The sequence below is a fragment of the Hirundo rustica genome, chromosome 5 (genome assembly GCF_015227805.2).
Source record: "Hirundo rustica isolate bHirRus1 chromosome 5, bHirRus1.pri.v3, whole genome shotgun sequence".
NCBI classification, from domain to species: Eukaryota; Metazoa; Chordata; class Aves; order Passeriformes; family Hirundinidae; genus Hirundo; species Hirundo rustica.
Genome location: NC_053454.1, coordinates 46434980 through 46456439, shown reverse-complemented (window position 1 = coordinate 46456439; position 21460 = coordinate 46434980). Strand labels below are relative to the sequence as shown.

The 21460-nt window shown below is 38.6% G+C and overlaps 1 protein-coding gene across 7 annotated transcripts in view; it reads right to left on the bottom strand.

The window, feature by feature from the left end:
- The window catches only part of PALLD (palladin, cytoskeletal associated protein), a 183180-nt gene that overhangs the window by 64490 nt on the left and 97230 nt on the right, over positions 1-21460 (bottom strand). For 2 of the 7 annotated variants that reach the window (XM_058420523.1, XM_058420525.1), the window contains exon 1: positions 3107-3232. The exons of 4 other annotated variants lie outside the window; for them this stretch is intronic. The gene's annotated coding sequence lies outside the window, so the exon portion shown is untranslated. Of the gene's footprint in view, positions 1-3006; positions 3066-3106; positions 3233-21460 lie in introns of those variants that run through there. One more of the 7 variants, XM_058420524.1, reaches the window with a different exon arrangement.

The following is a 21460-nucleotide window of genomic DNA, read 5'->3' as shown; positions in this document are numbered from 1 at the left end:
GCAAATGAAAAAACACATAGCAATAACATAAAACATTTTACACTGAAATTATGCAACTAACGTTGCATATGCTATCCTCACCTTTCAGTTTCTTTGCTCTGTGCTCTATGCACCTACACATTTTCAGATTAGAAACACAGGTCTTTAAAACCAAAGGTTTTTATCTTCATGCCTTTCAGGCGTAGTGTCTACCATTCATAATCTACAGGAAATGATGCTATACACACAGAGAAAATGTACACACATGACATCACACTCACTGACAGTCTACTCTGCTCCCAGGCACATGGATCCACATGAATGTTGGCATGAATAAAATTGAAAAGCAGCTAATTTAAGTAGAACTGGATGAGAAGTTAGGTTGCTGTTTGCGGAATACGATATTTTCCATCAACTACACAATTTTACAAGTATGACTGGTTTACACTGCCCAGCTGAGAACGAAGTAAGTTCAGTAAGGTACATCTCTCATGGATCATTTTGAAACAGAGTAATAGAAAGAAATTCTGTAGAGGAGATAAAGAAGAAATTCTCCATATAAGTGGGCTGACCAGCATCCCACAGGTCAGTTCCAGGCAGACTTCTTCCTTGGTCTTCCAATGCCTAAAGCCCAACAGCTGAAGATTACTCATCAGGTTTACCACTGTGTCCTTACAAAAAAGGAGGCGTGCTGTTCTAACATAGTTATTAGAAATGGCTGCTGCAGTCACACAGACCACAAAGTGGATGACAAAACTGCAATCACGCTCTGCTTGTGGAGCAGTTAGACTATCATGCTTTCCACAACCACCATATGAGCTCAAAAAATTCTGCAGAGCAAAGTTTTGTATGTTGCAATCATCACACAGTCTCCGAAAATAGAAAACAGTAGACTCAGGCTAGTCAATAGGCCCACAATAATTGGTGCATGAGTGTCCAGCAAGAGGAGCTTCCCCCTGCCCCATCCCCCCCCCCCCAAAAAAAAAAAAAACCAAACCCAAAAACAACAGACCCACAAAACAAAAAAAACCTCCTTAAGAACACTTTGAAGATAGTAGAGAATTTTCTGGTATTTCAGTAAGTGTAACAGCATAAAAACATTTATCTTACTTCAATGCTTTTTAATTATTAGTTAAAACACACTTAAAAATTTCAGGACAGTTTTTTACTGAAAAAAATGTTCTTGACTCAGCTGCAAGAAGAGTTTTGTGATATTTGTCCGCCAACTGCTAACAAACCTTTACCACATATCCACCATTGCAATTTTAGAAAATTTGCTACGTCAGATTGCAGTGTGTGATAACTTGGTAAATTCTGACTTTGTGATTACCAGATTTCCACTATCCTGAAGATGAAAGAAATCTCATCTCAAAGATGACATCCACTATCAGATTTCCACTATCTCAAAGACGAGGATTTGTCTTATACAAATGAGACACTCCTATTTCCAACAATATCCTACCTGCATATTCCTACGTGTTTCAAACACAAGAACATCTGTATATCTCCTACCCCATATTTCCAGTTTCTTTTATTCAAACTCATATTCCTCTGCCCCCACCTTTTCCCACAGGGTTTCTCCTTCTGGCCAGGAAAATTAGTACAAGAACATAATTTCACAGACAGTTCTTTCAGGTTTTGGTCCCCAACCAAAAACAGGATGCTACACAATCTCTCTCAGAATCTTGTTCTCACAAGTATTTGCCCCATTTTCATAGTGAAGTGGTTTAGATACAATCAGTGGACATATGCTGAGAGACATTTAACTCTATGTTGTTTTTTTCCATCCTCTTGTTATCAATTCTGTATCTTAATCCTTTTATGTCTGGTATGCATTGTGAATCACAGAGCAGCTCTGGATGTCTGGAAACTGCTGGGCTTTCTTAAAGAACATCATCATAACTTTTCCCACCCCAGAACACCAGTGTATCTCTGAGCACACAACCTCTGAGTGAAGATAAAACTTTCTGCACAGTATGCAATACATCTTAAAATGTTAATTTCAGAAATATACGGTTTGTTCACAGGAATCACAGTTTCAGTTCAATACAGCCGCAGAACACCAGGGAAAAACAGTTTCTTGACCTCAAAGCCTAATGAAACATTGACTATGTCCACTCCTATTTTTAGATGCATGCTCTGCAGTGCCATATTCCTTAATATAAAGCTGACCCAAATGTTCCAATAGCAGACGTTGGTTTGTCTTTGATAGCCAATGCATATCTCTGCTTTCCAAGTTTCTGTAAACACATCATTATAAAGAAGGCCAGTCTTACTTTTCCCAGCCTTCTTTCTAATTATGTGCCTACTGCCAGGAAAATTTCTCTCTCTCTCCTTTTTTTTTTTTTTTTTTTTTTTTTGTCTTCACTACTGAAATTTAAACAAATGTCTGACGTGTGCTGCAGACTTGGAAAAGAAGAAAACCTCCAAAGCCTCCTTACTGTTACAAGTTACAAAGTTACTAAGTAACACCAAATTCCTTTCAACACCCAGTGATAAACAGTAGACAAAAAAACTTAGCTACGAGAGTACATTAAGTGCTACATCACCAAATATGTCTTCCTTATAGACATAGGAATTCCACAGAACAACCCGAAACTCCAAAGTTTTGTTTAATTTTTGTAAGAAGCTGTAGCAAATCTTCTAAAAGATCAAGTCTCCTGCCCATTACCAACTCTCTCCATCCAGAACTATCACTGGGTTCCTAGAGAAGTCTCGTACAAAGAAGGCTGGGAAGGCGCTCGTAGTTTACTGTCCTATCATATTTGTTAAGGACTGATTTAGCGAGTCTGGGGCTACAGAGACGCCCAGAGCCGCTGCCGCCACAAAAGCATCCATCCTTTCTGCCTTTGGAAACACCAAGGGGACGGCGGGGGTCGGCGGATAAAGCGCGTCGGCCAAACTCGAATGCGACTACAGACGACGAGGCAAACTAACAGAGCGAGAAAGAGTAGATCAAAAGCAGAAATACCCGAAAGAAAGGCGGTCAGCCCGGTCCGATTACAGCACAATTTCATGCGCCCTGACCTTTCGCCTCCTATCACCGCTTCACCTCCTATCGCCGTGCGTTCACCTCATCCGAAGAAGACGCGTGACGCGAACTCCTGCCAGCACCCTGCCAGCCTACCTCGGCACGGCGGAGCGGGCAGCTCTCACATGCCCGAGCGCAGCTCCCCGGGGCGCGGAGCGGAGCGGAGCGGCGCCCGCAGGTACCCGTGGCTATATAGGGCGGGCCCGGGGCGCAGCTCCGGCCCTGACTCACTGAGGAGCCGCCGCCGGCGCGGCCCACTCCGGCAGCTTCACGTTAAGAGTCCCGCGGCCGCCGCGGGCGCCCCGAGGCGTGCGGGAGGCGTTCCCCGGCTGCCGGGAACGGCAGACAGACGGGGGCTCCCCGCAGCCGGTCGCCATCGGGGTGTTTCTCCCGCCGCCGCAGCCTAAGTCTTAGTTACTCTCGCTCGGAGCTGCAAGTACCGTGACTCTGTGGTACGCTTTTTGCCAAGAAATGCTCGGGTCCCGGGCTGGAAGTTCGCTTTTTCCCTCCAGGAACATCCATAGCCAGCAGGAAAACTTGAGAAGGCGCTGCAATAGCCTAGAGAAACATCCCAGGCTCTTCCATATTGCCATACAGCTGCGCAAAAGTGTTGCTACGAGAATTTACATCAGCTCTTCTGAGAGGCAAAAGTTTCCACGATCGCTACATCCTTTTTGTCTGCATGACAGAGTGGGTGGGATGGCTACACATTTAACGCAAAACTGCAGAAGAGATGTCTGAAGTTGTTCTTCTAAGTCCTCTAATACTTCTGTGTTCTTTTAAAATAACACTTATGCTGTTACTCATCACTACCAAGACCCCAAGTGTTCAGATTAAACTGAATTTACAACGTTTTTCAGAAAAAAATACATCATGTTATTACACTGTAGTCATCTGTTTTACAAAGTCTCCCGTGCCTTCTTCACCTGCCAAAGAATAGCATCAGTGATCAGAAAAAAATTACTATATGATATAAAAATCTAGTTGTTTTGTGATCTAATTAGGCAAATTTAAAACCTTCCAGAGTGTCCCTTGCTCTAAATGCATTAATTACTACTGCATATTCCACTAAGACATTCATTTGAAGGTAGATAATTCTTTTTTCTTCCCCTTGTCTCTTTTTTTCTTTTTTCCACAAGGAGATAAAGAGTGTCAGATTTCTGTTGTTGGTTCATACCCTTCCTACCGTAAGCCACTTGGTCTGGATCCAGTGCTTTCTTGCATGTTACATGCCAACATCAGTTTTATAAGCAGTCCTAAAACACAGCTAATCACTAGTAACATCCACTTAAACATCTATTTAAAACAAGATCGATAATCTCAAAAGATACATCAACAAAATCACTATTCCCAATTCCAAGCCCATGGAGGTGATCCATGGTATCACTTGCATTTTCTACCCCAGGAGCAGCAAGTAAGTGTATGAACACGCTGCCTTTTATCTCTCTGTTCAGCATCCTGGACAACGGTTAGAAGATTTTAGGGCAGATGAAAGCAAGGGTGATCCTCTTTCTCCTCTAAGCTCCAGTTTCCAATCAGTGTGTATTACAGTTCAGCTCTGGATGCTTGGAAACCTGTTTGGTTTACAAGAACATCACCATAACTATTTTTCCCCCAACTAGTATGAACCTCCAAAATAAGCAAGACCTCTACCGGAGAAATTTCATTCCAGAGGGGACAATGCAGAACAAGGTAGCACTGAAAATTTCTCTGCTTACTCAACCCCTTTCACACCATTTCACCATTAAGCCCCCTCTTTAGGACTCAGAACTCACTCCACATCACTCAATCACTCCAGAATATAACAGGAAGAACAGAGGAATGCTGCCAGTTAGGAGAAAGGGTGCAGAAAATAAAGCCCCTCCCCATTGCTAGAACAGAGTGTCATGCCAGAACACGGCAGTGAGGAGGCTGGCACTGCACTAGCACCCTGTTTCCAATTCTGGTACATGACTCTGGGGAAGAAGCATGGTAGCTTATACACATAGTATTAAGATAGTACAAAGATAAAAGGAGTATCACTCATGGCTGATCAGGTCTCTCTATGATTTCTGGTAGGTATGCTTGTAAAGAATATTATTTTATCTAAAAAGCAGAACACAGTTCTGTTACGGCCTGTAATAGGTGCAGATAATGTAACACACACAACAAAGACCAGACTGATGTACAGTAGGAAAGGTCCCTGATAGAAAAACAGTACCTGGACTTCACATCTCTCAACTGCACCTTCTCCTTGGTATTTGATCATAACACATTGAGGTAATACTGTATCAAAGACATGCATTAAGAAGTTCTCCAACATTTCTTCCGTCATGGCTCTTGAAATTTTTGCACATTAGAATTTTATGTCTGTGTGTGTATACATCTGTTCAGTTCATGAGGATGGAAGATGAAAGCAGAGACAGCTTGTGCACATCAGCTTAGTTCAAGACACTTGCTTTTCTCTGTCTACACAGCATATTCAGGCATGGAAAGTGAAAATGAAGCTCAGCTTACTGGGAAACAAGCATGAGGCACATTGTGAGGTTAAGATCCAAAGAGAAAAGAAGTAAAACCATATGCTTAACTTAATATGATCTGTGATTCTTTCTTGTAAACAACTTTGCCTATAATTCCAGTCTCAGGAACATTTGCTTCTGGTTTAAAGGGTTTCCAACTATATCTACAGCATGACCAGCAAACCAAAATGAGGGAAACTAATTTACACGTAAAAAGACAATTGCCTACAGCTCCAATTAAGTCCTAATATTTAAAAGAAATAATTCAAACATAATTATAATGATAACAAACAGCTTTTTGAAAAATGCAGTAAAGGAGCCCAACAATTAATTTCTGTGGACCAGGGAAGATAATGGTAGATGTCCCTAGTAAAGTAGGCAAACACCAAACTGCCTGAAGTTTTCTTGCTAGCATTTATTCAAACTTTGAGAAGCTTCCCAAAATTAAGATTTACTTTTCAAATCATCCCGTAAATAAAATGAAATTAGTATTGTTTGAAGCACAAAAACTAAGAAAGATGCCTTCAGGAAAGAAAAGCTGAAAATGCAGAGAGAAAACCTTACGCTAAGTAAACACATCCTCAGCAATGAGTGAAAATAAATGAAAATGACTCAATGGACTTCATGAGAGAATCTGTCAAATTCTTAAACTGTTACCGAATAATTTGTAGCATTTAAATACAATCTTCTTGCCTGCAGTGTATCCTCAGTGAAGGAAGTGTATTTTAATAGTGTACATATATTTTTATTCACAACAGCTGTTTTCCAGGTGCTACTATAATACAAAAAAACCTACACACTTCTGTTCCCTTTCTTATCTTTGCCTCCTTGATTTTTCCTCATTATTATATGCAAAAATCTAGGATTGTAGCTGCTGATATTAACTGAGACATTTAAACCTATTCTGGAGCAACTCTGATCACATTAGTTAAGACCACAACTCTCAAATTTTTAAATCAAAACAAGATGTTTTGACAAAAGAAAAAAATCCAACAAATGAAACTTAAAAATTCTGAGACTTAGGAAGAAGTTGTGGTTAAGATTCAAATGATGTTTTCTAATGAGGGAGACACATGATATGAGATTCTTTTGGTCTTAAAAACTGGAAATTAATGCAAGGATATAGGCAGACCTGTAAATCAACCCAAATAGTATAATAGCCACAATGCAGCTTTGCATCATATTCCAATTCAAACATAATTAAACTCAGATGGAAATGTCAATAAAATAGACCCTGAAGAACTGACCAGAAGAGAGGATTGAAGGTTTACAAGCTTCCAAACTGATTCCTATGCAGCTTACTGAATTCAATGAGGTATGGAGGCCAGTTCAGTGATCTCTTCTGTTTTTCCTACCTAAGGGAAATGCATCCCATTTACACTAGCTGTACGAAATAAGCTTTGGCATGCCTACTATTGCAGATTTTAATTTTTTTATTTAAAACAACAACAAAAAAAGTATCTCCATAAAACTATATCACCTCCCATACTGTAGTTGACGAAAAAGTCAAAGCGTTTTTGTATATCTTTGAATGGAGATTCCTAAGCCAGGATCAGGACACTGATTTTCTTGGAATGCATGAAAGTTTGAGATTTCATTGGAAGGCCAGAATACAAAACCAGGATTTCCAAACTGAAAGTGACTGACTATACCTCTGAATTGGTTGTTACCAAACACGTGCCAGCCAAAAGCATTTAGCACTATTTCAAGTATCATGTACTACCTAACTAGGCTGGTGTTGGCAGACACTGAGGTAGGAACTGTAAATTGCTTTGTCTGGTCCTATTTCTGTTTGATGAAATCCACAATGTCTGAACTGGAATTTCCAAGCTGCTTGTGGCTTTTGTTGTTCTTAGTACTTCTGGAAAACAAAAGATCACATGTTTGTTGCAAAAAAGAATATTTAGGCAAACATTTCCCATCACTTTCAATTCTGTAAATACACACCATTAAAGTTATGTGCTCTACAAAAAGGAAAGCAGAGCTAGGGCCAATACTTGATAGCAAATCATACTGCAGTCTCTGATCTCGGAAAACATGATTCAACAATAACAAGAAAAGAATTCTATCCAAACATCTAACAATTCCAATAAAAAACACCAAAAACTAGGAGTTTCTATTGCTAAGACAATTTTCTTAAGGCAGGAGCTACCATTTTGTGGAAATATACGTATACTTGCGTGTGTGTGTACATATACAGTGACTGAGTGACTCACACTTAAGTCCTCTTTGTTATACCACTATTTCACCTTTCAGACTGAAATAGTAAGGGTTCTCAGGATAAAAAATTAAATTATATTGATCAGACTTACTGTGCAACCCCTATGACAGCACAGAGAAAAACTGTGGGTCTACTATGTAGCACTTTCAAATAAGGAACTGGAACAGTGATGGTTGAACAAGCCTATGGAGAAGTCAAGCACTCCAATGTCTTCCTAGCATTCCTAGATACTTCAGTATCCACATGATTGGTCTGTTTTATCCATGAATAATCCATGAGATTTTCTGGCCTGCAGAACTACTGATACAGCAATGTGTGAGAGCTCGGGAAATTAAAACCTAGAAAATATAACCTAGAAAAAAACCCATTCACTGCTCAGGCTTTACTTCATAGTCAAGCTGACATAACACTTTTCAGCTGTGATACTGAAACTCATTTTTACAAGCATTGCCATGGATTTATGACAGGTCTACCTGCACTTTCAGATGCTAATATTGTTAGAAGGCTTATAAAAAGTCACAGATAATTACAGCAATTTGAATGTCACGTGTAAGTCTTTCCCAGTTCTGAACTCAAACCTCAACACTACATTCACTTCTTTAATAGCCCCAATATGGCAATAGTGAGTGTGTTGTATCTTTCAATTAGCTACACTTCAGTAACTTACAGCTGCTGTAATTGTGAGGCCTGTCAGGAAAGATAAAGAAGCTGTTTCTTCTGAGCCAGGCTTCCCTACAGTATTTAAAATGTTTTTCAGTAGCTGTTTATGAGCTGATCTTGTCACAATTTCAAGATCAAGGCATAACTTACTTCCTTTCATCAAGATGTCAAGCTCACAGTGCATGTAATTGTTTGCTAGAGAGGCTGTGACTTTAGGACACATTCTGTTGCTAACGTTTTGAATCCAGAGCAAGCCAGGCCAGCATGTTAAACGTTACTGCTGAAGTTTGTGCCCACAGCTATTTAGTTTTCTCTGTTCTAGGTTTTAAGCACTCAGCAGTGTATAGCCCTTCCTTCTGAATATTTGTTGTGTGGATTCTTCCTGCTTTGAGGGAGTCTGAAGTGAAAAAGTGAATGGTGTTCCATGTGTTTTTTTCCACCAGGAATAAGACCTTTTAACTTCAGCCCATATAAGTGGGTAAAACAACGTCTCAAGACACTGGGTCACAGGGCATGAATTTTACACCTATGTTCAAACCAGTACTTAACTTGCATTTCTGAAATCCCATAACATTTTCCCGTATTTTATGTTGTTATGAAATGCCTTGCTATCTGAATTGTTGGCACAGATTTAGGGGTTTCTAGTACTTATTTTCTTTCTTTTCTCTCTCTACTACTGTTCTTAACTACAAATACACCTCAGACTCTCAAGGGTGCCCGCGTACCCTTTCTAGACGAATTTCTAAGTTTTCATTAGAACACTACAGTAGACAAAAACTTTTGGCTTTGTAATGCTTGAAATTATCTGCAATGGGACTCTTCTTTCCCCCTGGCAAAGGATGACTCATTTATCTTCGGTCTGCTAACCAACGGGGCTGCCAAAGACCCCTCCTTTCTAAACAAAAATCCGTAGAGAGCTTTCAGAAACATGAGAAAATATGACAAACGCAGCTTGAGTTCTTAACTTTGCTGGCTGAAGATCACAGAAGGACACGGACAAGTCCGCCAGCCTCGATTCACCGCTCCGCTGGTAACAACAGAGCGGCTGCCTGCACGCAGACTGCCTCCCCGGCTTCCCCGGCATCTCCCCCTCCGCTCCTATTCTGAAATCCTCCAGCTCCAACTTCCTTATTTGGTTGCCGGGACTGTTCTTTGTCTGGCTGAGCCCCCCGGGCCGCGCCGCCCCCGGCTGGGCCCGGCCCGGCTCCAGCGGGCCACCCCTCCCGGGCCCCGGGCGAGCCGCGGCCATGCCCATGTAAGGAGCAGCTCCCCGGGCCGGGAGCTCCGGGCAGCGCTGCGGCTCCCTGCGCTCGCCCCGCGGCAGCCCGGGCTCCCGCGCACGGCCGCCGCGGCTGCCCGGCGGCAGCGCTCCCCGAGCCCGCGCCGCGTCTGCTAACCACCGGCAACCAGACAAAGGAAAATGAAGCTATGAAGTTCCAGTGTAAAAACTCACGGATTCCTGTCATGTTTTCCATTGTTCTTTAGAACAGGTTACAGCGTGTCCTGTGGGGATTTCACTGGTGCTTTCTGCAGAGAAAAGGAATCCCTTAACACTGCTACCTACTTTTTAAAAAGTAGTATTCTGTTACGCTACGTGAAGAAGGAAAGCGAGACTAGTCTTACCCTCAAAATGTCCCCAAACATTTAAAAGCAGCCTTTATAAAGAGCAGCTAACTCCCAGGAAGACAGTGAAATTTGCTAGGGGAACACTCCCTACTGTTGCTTGATACTTAGTTTTAGTAGTACTTCAGGTACTTCACAAGATAGAATTGACAGTCCAACTGCACATGTCTATATAAGAGCCACAGCAACAAGGAGGAACACTTAAGTAAAAAGCAATCTAAAGAACCGAACCAAAAACCAGTCCTGCTGGTCAATGTTGTGGTGTGTTTTGTTTTTTTTTTGGTTTTTTTTTTTTTTTTTTTTTTTAAAATATTTTAGATTTAATCTTGTTAAGTTGATTTATGTGATAGCTTTTTTTTTTTTTTTTTTTTTTTTTTTTTTTTCTTTTTTTTTCTTTGACAAAGATCAAGTAGTCCTGTAGGAAGAGATTTCTTTCTTTACATTTAAATGAGAAAATGACAACTGTTTAGGAGAATATATATTGAATATGTCCACACTGACAACTGAAACAAGAGCTGATCCACAGAGATCTAGCTGTATGACTAAGAAGCTTATTGGACTGTTACTCCTTAAAAGGAATACCCTTAACAAAATAGTGATTTAAAATTAGCAGAAGTGTTCTGAGACAGTCCTTTCATGCAGAGAACAACATTTTGAAAAATACAAAAAAGAAGGTATAGCTAAATTTCAAACTTTCTAATTCTGTCTGGGAATTTGGAAGCATTTCTATATTTCTTAATACAGTTCCTTAGTATTAAGTTATGAAAACAAGTCCTTAATGCTAAAACTCCTTCCATTTTTGCAAGCTCCTGTGGATGTTGGGTGAAGCAGAAAACAAGCAGTAAACTGGAACAGAGAGCACTGCTTTAAGTCACTGATGTACAGGGCAATAATGACTGCCCCTGGGCACAAGTGCATGGAAAAAAAAAATATTTACAGAGAATACAAAGGTGCATTTATAACCACCTTCCTATAAGACTGCAGCTGCACCCAAGTCAGTTGTACTTTCAAATCAACAGAAAACCAACTTTGGTATTTTTATACCACATTCTTGCCCTCAACAGAGGCCTGAACTAGTTTGTTTACTTGTGAGAAACTCAAACTAGAAAAACATAAGAAACAGCTTAATAAAATAACAGAAGAATAAATATATTGACGACATCATAATTACGTTACGTATTTAAATTAGCACACTAAAATTCAGAAAAAAACAAACAAACCAAACAATTTCGGCAAAATAAGAAACATATAGAAACAATTTAGGAGAATTTATGCCCAGAAAGATCAGGTTTCAAGTTATCTGCTTCAAGATTAATGTAAATAAAACATTTCTAACTGACAAAAAAAATTGCTAAAATAAAAATTGAAAATACAGAAATAATTTAAGAATAAATTAAACTAAGGTCACAAAGATACCACATTGTCAAATAGTAATTTAAAATGTGATATCTTATGGAGCTCATCCTTTCTGCTGCTAAAGGCTGCAGAAGTACCAGTTTATTTCAGAATTACTCCATCATCTTCAGCAGTTGTTCAGGCTGAACAAATAACTCACTGCTGATTCTGAAAGCAATTTACTGTCCAGGCCCTGTCATCTGACATCAGTTCATCTGAATGGAACAAATGACACCACAAGTGACATGTTCAGGGTAGGAGAACATATCCTTTGACCTTTGACGTGCTGTTACATTTGGTCTTCTGCAAGTAGCAGTATGTCTCTGCTGTGACAGTAACTGGCAATGCTCTCAAGAAAGCTATCTAAAAATCTAAGATAAATGCATATGAAAGCTTAGGTTTCTACCCTTGTAAGAAAGGGTGACCTCCCAGAGGTCTGGAAGTTACTACTCAACTGACTTTCAATGAAAGTTCCAGTTCTCTCTCTGACTGGTCAAACAGGTTTCAAAGTACAGGTTTTTTCTCTCTGAATGCTCCAGATAGCTAAATTGCTGCCATTGACCCCAGTGGCAATCCTTCATGTGCAAGTATATTTCCATGGCAGTAGAGCATATCTGCTCCCCGTGCCATCTTCTCATTTCGGTTCCTGCCAGTTTGAGCTTCCTTCACCTCCCCCAGTGAACCCCCTCAATCTAACTGCTCCACAGCTCACAGTAATTCTGCAGTTACCACTAGACAGAGCCACGGGAGCCTCTTTCTCACAGGTCTGAAGCACTGCCCTCAGAGAACCACACCTTATTGTCTCTCCTTCACTTCTGCAAGAAGGTGCCCTCACGCTGTCCAGATTCACATTCACGCTAAGGCAGTTTCATGTAGTCAAAAACTAGAAGGCTCTGCATGAGCAGTGGAACAGAAAAGTGCCATAAAAAACTACACCATTAACCCAATGGGCCTGATTAGTTTTACCATCTGAATATGAAAGTGTTCAGCGCCAGTGCACAATCACTTACCAAGGTGAGAGTATTGGCAACAACTGTTTCAACCTGCTGCTTGGAAACACTGAATTCAAAAATTACAGAGTCTTTGCTAAAAGAATTATGAAAACAATGAAAAAACCCATTTTATCAGTAATTTAAAACTGATTTTCTGTGCAAATGTTCAGCCTTGTAATAAAAACTACTGGCATTGTCGAATGAGCACTAAAACATTTAGTGATATTGTAAAACATATTCAATAACACATAATTGCATTTCTCAGACTAAACATCTTAACATATTCTGAATGTATGGATACACACACTGATAATCATACATTTTAATAGATCTTCAAAAAATTCCCTGCCAAATTATGAGACTGTGTGTTGACTTAACTGATAAAACAGGCCCTTTGTACACCAGCCAGTTTCTTCACTAGCACAACTGTCCAACAATTACTACACATCGGTTTATGATTTCAACTGAATTACCATTTAATCTTAATGCATGTTTTCTGATTATAGACCCATGCAAGCAACATTAATTATAAAAGAAACCCATGTGTATTCATATCAAAATAATATTGTCAGAATTTTCAGTGGAGAAGTACTAAAATTTATCCTGGGAGAGACCTATATGAAATCTACTCTGAAATGTAAGGTAGTAATGAGTGGTCAAAAGCCATGCATTGACTTATATTTACAACAGCAGTCAAGGACAATGTGCATGTCAGAGAGTTGGGCACAAATTTGTGGGAAGATGAAGCACTATTCTCCATATGCATAGCTGGCAAGCCCCATTGCATTTAGATCTGGAAAAAGATTGCCAACATGTTTTCATCAGAATGGAGGAAATACACAGAATAGTAGTAGAAACCACTGTCAACTGCAAGTGGGTGACCATTTTCCAGTCTGGTTTTACAAAGAAATATATAATACATAACTTTGTTCAATGATAACTACTGATATCTGCAAGTGGTAAACAGTAAAAAAGCACAGACTACAGTGAGGAGCAGCATAATGCAATGCAATGCAATGCAATGCAATGCAATGCAATGCAATGAAATGAAATGAAAAAAAATGAAAAACTGAAGCTGAATATAAATGCAAAGCTTGTCTTATTCCATAGTTTGACTCATCTCAGTCTGTCAGACAAAACAGAATATCCACACATCAGACTGTTCTAAACAGAGAATAAAGCAACACTGTAACAAAATTAACTCAACAAAACGAAATTATTTTAGCTCTCTTGGTGCAGTGTTCTAGTGAGATCTTCTTCCTTTGTGGAGTCATGTTTGTTGGATGCTCATAAGTTGAAAAGGACTTTGAGGAACTAAAATCCACCATCATGTATAACAAAAAGACATGCATCATGAAGGCTGGAGCTGTCAAAGCATAACATGCTAAGGACTTAATTTTGTCCTTTAGAAACCGGGCTTCTTCTTCCTAGACATTAAAACATATAAAAAACCCAACCCAACCCAACCCCACCCCCAAAAACTTCAATAGTAATTTGCAATAACTGATTTTATGGGTAATGTACTCCTTGTGGGAGTTCAGAATTACTTAGAGGATTTGTAGACAAGATTTTTATGCCCTGTTTACATTTTCTGGGAACTCAAAACAGTCTGAAATAAGCTGCAGTTAACATGCTACAGGAAATGAAGGAAGAGAACCAGACTTCTCAAGAAAGATTTACATTTATATAATGGTGATGGCTATATTTTGGCTTAGAAAAAGGAATGCAGTTGTTCTAAAATACACAGAAAAGCTGTTTACTAGTGTTTCTCCTTACTTAGTCGATCATGAACCACTCCAACACTGTACACTACAACAAAATGCTTTTTAAGAGAGCTCTTTCACCATTGCATGATACTTTGTTTACAGACCAAAACATCTTGCATCAGCAATTCCTCCCTGTATAGCAACCAAAGAGACACTAAATCAGTAAACCCTCACCTATGCCAAATGTGTTGGTGTGAAACCCAAGATATTTTCCACGGTTTTCCATGGAGAAAGCATTCAGTCTGTTGGTAAGCAGTAATGCATTCTTGGAAGTGTAACATCATCTTTTATGCAAGATGTCCACAGCACATTGATAGAAGAACCTGAAATCAGCTTCTCACTGCTTTGTAAAATTTCTATCTGTGGGAATTGGGTGCCTTTGAAATCGAAGTTTAGGAGTTGAAATTAATTAAAAGGGCGTGCTTACTACATCTTAAGGACATTACAGCATGCAAGCACTTCTGGAGAATATTAATTTATTTGACAGATAATCTGAATAGGGCCAGAAATAAGACTTTTTCTCTACACTAAACTATGCCTATATTTGGCTCTTTTATTTAAAAAGAAACAAGCAAAGCCCCTTGCTACCAAAACTTCAGCTTTGCATATGTTCAGTATGACATCATCATTTCAGCTAGTTTTTTTTCCATTGGGTCAGAAGCCCATGAATCACACACATAGAGTGGCCCATGTGAAATCTCTGGCTTAGCAGGCCTGTTTCTAGACATTGTGTTCTGACTGCCAGATAAAAGGCATAAGAACTGAAAGCAAGGAGTTTATCTTGCCTTCATTCCCAATGCTTGCTTGAGGTGACTACAGGGCAAATTGATGAGATGCTGTATGGTGAGAGAACAGAGATTAAAGGAACACATAGGAGATGAAAAAAGTAACTTCTTGTACCTGACTTTATAAACCCATTTTCATGTAATTTTTGAGATATGTTTGGGTAGAAATGGATGAACAAACTTGTCCAAATTAGTTTTAACTTTGGTTTTGACCCAGTCTCACATGTTCAGTTTCCACAGAAATCTTTTGAGAGAGTCTGCACCACATATCTCTTTCTGAGTTTCTTACTTGTATATTTGGGAAACATCAAGTTTTGCATACATCAGCTATTCAGCTGAGACGAAAATAAACTGCAAAGGGATATAGTATCATAAAACTTCCTCTCAAGAAAACACTGTAAGACAAATGTTTTTATACTGCAGTAAGCCTGAATATAAAAATGCTATATTTCATCCAAGCAGGACTATTGGAACAGTTTTGCAAAATCTGTGAAGTATGACATAAGCCTGCAGGTTTTGATTCCTCCCTAAGATGTATTCTTCTTAATCTAAATTACTTCACTTTAATCACTTGATTTCTGCTATCTAGTTTCCAGTGAATGGTGTGCATTTTTTCCCATTTCTTTTTTGACCATGACTAGAAATAGTAAAAAGATTGTGCCATGTTTAAAGAATTTTGCTGTTTCATCTTGAATTTTGATAAAAACTTTACCCCTCTCGCTATGCAATTCTATTTTAAAAAGGTTGTTTTCACTTTAAACTCAATTAAAGCAAGCAATAAAACATCCACACTTCTACTGAAATAGTTATAGTTAATAAAAATATTAATTTGCACATATCCAGAAGATTCTGAAGTATTCTACGTGTGTTTCTTCTCTAAAAGAGTATTTTCGATTATTAAAGTTAAAATTTAAATAAAAACAAAACTATATCTTTAAAAACAAGGTTGAACAGGTATCATGGGATATCCTGTGGTAAAATGTTCTGAGAAGTCAACGAAGAAGCAGATACATAGAGTTTCTTAAAAGCACTGAAATTCTATTTATGGTATAGATTTTCATTAGGTACAATGACTTAGCAAGTATTCAGCTTCCATGGTGTAAAAAGACCATGCTCTGTAAAAAACCAAACCACAATTTTGGCCGTTTGTTGGGATTTTTGTCTTATATGAGTTGCTATGAATGACATTTTGCTTTCACATGGTTTTGTTAGTTTTTAAGATGTTACTTGAATTTGTAACTAGGCTTTAAAATTAAAGGTAATGGAGTAGATAACGTAGGTGTGAAGGTGCTTTGATATTTTCCTTTCTACAGTCTTCGGCCATGAGAGAGACATCTCTTTGACAAAGCTAAACATGCAACTGCTGTTTCCAGAACATGATAAAGACTGTGATGTGAGGTGTGATTGAGGAGTACTCCATGCTCAGGGATGCTGTATCTCAACTACAACTTTCATTTCTTAAAGTTCCTTTGAGAAGATGTACCCTGAATGGAGTACTGCAGGCCAGAGCCTAGAGATGCCAAAAGTTTCATGAATTTCTACTAGTACCCACTTGTGAAGGCAAGTACAACTGCAGCAGTCATTCTTGGGCAGCAAATTCAATTCATGGTATCACAGCTATCCAGGTTAATAATTGTTTACACATTCGCATCCTACTGATATCAATAGGTACAAACAACAAAAGAAACTCTGTTTGAACATCTCCATAAACAGAAACCACCCCAAAAGGAGTCTTGTCTTTCCAACAACTAAAGAAGCAAAGCTGAGCATGGACCTCTGAACTATTTGCTGCACACAAACTTCCCTTATTGGTGGCAGGCCCTTTCACTGGCACACAAGGAAGTCAGTATCTCATTATTAACCTAAATTACTTGCTCTTCCTTGCACCTTCTGTTTTATTTTTTAAGGATCTTTTGTTCCCTTCAGCCCACCTTAAAGAACTGCAATTCTTCTTTGGATTTTGGATACAGTCAGGTAGGTAACCACAGCAGCTCACTCTTCAAAACCGTGCCTTGTCTGACTGATTTATTTGCATCGCTATTTCCTGGCTTGTTCTTCTGAGAAAGACTGTATAGCTTCCTTTACTCAAGTACACATTCCAGAGAATACAACACACAGTGAAGTGAGGCAACAGCCCCACGTGTATGTAAAAGACAATACAGTATTTTAATTTCTTTTTTAATTACCCAGTAAGCTATGAGAAAAAACATGCCCTAAATAATACTTCCAGGAGAATAGTTTTATTAGTAGTATGGTGTGATACATGATCTGGGATGTTCTCAAAAAATGAAATAAGTCTGATAAGTCTAATCACTATATGTACTTTCTTATCATACTTTAATCAGATACTGCCTAGACAGCATCCCACACATTCTTTAATAAAGCAACATATAAGTAAAGGTCTGGGCTTTTAAAACAAGGAGCTACAATTCTGGTCACTGGTCTGGGAAACTAAAACATGAATCACTTCAGAGAATGGTAAAAGGAAAAAAAACAAACAAAAACAACTCAACAAACCCAAACAGAAAGGAAACAAACAAACAAACAAAACCACAAAAACCAAACACCCCCAAAAAATCCCCAAAAAGCAACAAACACACTTCAGTAAAGCCTAGAGGAATCAACTGGCTTCAGACCAAAAAAATACTAATAGAACACTGATTACCTAAGAAGAAGTGAAATAAATTGCCAAGAGCCATGAAAGTTCTTTAAGACAAATACTCATTGTATTGAAATGAAAATAAAGCAATTCCACTGGACCATTTTCCAAATGCCTGATCTTGCACTCCTTGCACAGCCTCATTTCCTTTAATGTTATGAGTTTAGGCTACGTATTTGTAGCCTAAAAGACAAATGCAAAGCAGTACAAAGCAAAATATACACAAACCGAGGATTAGGAAAAAAAAAAAAAAAACAAACAAACAAACCATAGCTAGACAAAACCCCTAGAAATTTGGAAAGAAAGCTACAATGAAAATAGCTAGAGGTGAGGTATATTTCTAACCCCTTTCCCTAGAACGGGAAAAATATTGAGGAGGAGGAAATTCAGAGTAATGGGGGTGAAACTGTGAAAGTTAAACAGTCTTGACAAAAAGAGAAATATTTGAGTAACATTTCCTAAACTACTTTAAAAGGGAGTAAGCTAACCAAATGGCATCTGAAATTGGCTGTATGCCCACCTCTTTGGTTGACTTTAGGGTCAGTAAGGCAGAGGACAGACATAAGCTAGCATAGCTGAAAAATCAATACAAATATAGCTAAAACAGATGGAATTTATTATGGAGCAGATGGAAATGCAAAGAAAGAATTCTGGGGATCCATACTGATGGTGTAACTTTGAAAAATATTCTCCAAATATGAAAGTGCTTTATAAAAAAAACAACTTTAAGAAGTGGTGTTAGATGTAGTCATGCTACAGAAAACAGACTGTTCTACTCAGAATGTCTGGCATAATATTTCTGATTGGTTCAGAAATTACCTCTCAGATCAGTCCAAACAGACTTGCTAATGAAGATCAATAAATCCTTCACATAACAATATAATGTGTGTATGACAAAATCCATGTACTGGATAGAAAACAACTGCACAAAATAAAATGGGAAATTCTAAGTGGTTCCTTTCCCCCTTGATTTTCTTCTAGTATATATTCTGGTTAAATTTCAGGTATTTTGTAGTTTTAAAGAATTCCTGTAAACCTTTCAAGACATGCATCAATGTCAAGATTTTTATTCTGCAGGGAGTCATGTCAGAATCAACACAATAAATCTTACCACAAAGTATTGCTAACAAGTCGTTCAAGAAAGTTTCCCAAGATACCACTGCACAGGACAGTCAGTGATATCTTTAAAGTTTTATATTTCAACAACTGTTCTAAAATACTCTGTACCAAGACATGTAAAATATTTTTTTAGGGATGTATTGAAGCCACATTCCACACTGAAAATGCAGTTTCACTGTTGTTTTGGACCAATACTGAAAAGGTAGTGATCTATCAAAAAAAACCTAACACCTTGTTGTTTTTTTTTTTTTGTTCCTTACTTTTCAACTATATCAGCTACTTAATTGATCTAGTCATGTGGCTCCATGTTTTCTGATGCCTTTGCAAGGGGAGAAGTTGCAAGGTGGGAGCGAGCAATACAGGTTTGTCCTTTTTGTGGCAAAGTATGGCCCTTGATGCAGCATAAGCCAGACAAAACTACCCACAGAAAACACTAAATTCTGCCATGTATCTCCTTAAGGTGTATGTGGCATCTGAGATTTCAGATGAAGAGAATAAAAAGCTATAAACCTTCACACTTAGTGACTGGACAAACAATGTATTAATTAACATGTATTAATTAACATATATAAAATACTTCTTCAAGAAAACTGTAAAACTCAAAGGATAGCACATTGATTGAGAAGCAGGTTACAGGTATTTCATTGAGAGGAACTCCACCTACTTAAGAATGCCATATCATTTCTAAACTAGAGCATGCTTTTATTACTCTTTTTTGTCTCTATTGAGACAAATTTCTTCTGATCCTACTTTGCAAAGTTAAAAAAAGCCCACCTGACAGCAATGGCACACATGCGCCATCAGATCTTGCAGTGCCCCTGATATGGTGTAGAAGGATTTACTAAATAGAGGTTACTAAACATATATTTGTTGAATATATTAAATATATATTGAATATATATTGAATTCTCAGATGAAAAGTGGAGAGGTAGATAATCTTTTTTGGATGCTGACATGAATGTTGATGTTGGTAAGAATTAAGAAGAATTTGTGAAAACAAGAGAGCATGATTACAACAGCACACATATAATACTTGGGAGACAGATGAACAGTATTTGAATACAGACATCAATTTAAGCAATACTGTTTTCTATAAATTGCTTCTCACATGAGTTACTATGGGTGACTGTCATTCTTTAACAAGAGTAAGCAGTATATTTCAAATTCTTCATTGTATGGATTAAAAAAAGGCCATGATATTAACAAATATTACTTCTCTGCTGTTTTTTCTCCAAAACATCTGTGGGATAATAGATATGTGAGCAGCAAAAAGCCTCATTCCCTCTTTAATCCTGCAACAAGGAGTTCAAGGAGCAGAAGTGGTGCCCTACTTGGCAAAGCAGCTTGGTTTCTGCATTTCTGTTGCTGGAGAGAGAGGTAATTTACACAGCTCGACCTACTTGAGCAAACTTTTCTCACTGACAACGACGTTCACCTTGGGAGTGCACTGATAACTGTACTGGCAGAGAGAAGCCTGCCAAGGTCCATGCTGCCTGTTCTATCCCCCAGCTTCACCAGCTCTGTCCCTCTGCAGTCCCATTGAAAGGTCTGGCAACATCAACTGCATAAGGCAACCACAGGTTCCATCTACAGTTGCTATTGAGTGTCTAGGGTCTATAATTCATGCTTACTGAATACAGTAATGAATTAAAACATACAGTTTATTCTGAAAGTGTTCATTTCAACTAAAAAAAATATTAGTCATGTAACTAAATTCATTTGTGTGCAGCGGCCTTAAATCTAAACCACAGTTAGTTCAGCTTCAGGTCACTGGACCAAGAGATCTGTAGGGCAGTCTGTCTGGCTAAATTTCCATGAGACAGGTTATATCTCACTGCAAGGCAAGGGAAGAAAGGAAGTTATCTTGAAAGATTTTCAAGAACTTCTCTAAGCCTTTCCAACTACTTGGCAACTAACCCTCCAGGATACACTAAGACTAAACTATAATGCTGGGCCAGTTCATGAGAGTAATCCTGACCACAAATAAATTTCAGGAATTGCTTCATACTTGGTCCAGAACATAGGCTGATGTGATGTTGGTCTTGATATTCTGCAGGACACTGTCAAACAGTTGTCTTGTTTAGATCCTTCCTTTGGGAGCTTCAGCTCTTGACTTTGATTTTTCTGTGTGACATAAGCTAAAGCTCTTCCCTCCTCCCACCTCATGGCTGAGTTACATCACTCCAAAATGTTTGTTGGTTTGGGGTTTTTTTTAAACAATGAAAAAGAACTGAAGGAGATTTAGTAATTATTATATATGGCTGAAAATGGGCCTGGATTAATAATTTTCAGTCTGAGCTGTTTCTTGATCCCTAGGGTAAAGAACAAGTTTGGGTAAAAAGTAAAATGGAAGTACATGAAAATAAATCCAATGTTACACAGGTTATATTAATGAGACTGTTGTTGCCCAGAAAATGAACAGCCAAAGCACAGAGCAGAAAATCCTCATGGCATGTTATGGTTACAACTGCCATTTGTAAGAAAAATCTACAGTTTCTGTGTAAACTGTTAATAAACCAAAATGTGGAGGTCATTAAAAACTGTGCTATTCCCTAGCTCCCTAATTTCACCAGTCAGTATTTTGGCATTGTTCCTTATTAAAAACTTCTACCAGCTTTTATAATCTACAAGATAGTGGGTGAAAGTGAATGACTGTGATTCCATTACTGCTTTTACTGAAAAGTAAATTCTCCCCAAGATTTTAAAACTCCTGCCAATTTCTTTTCATAGAC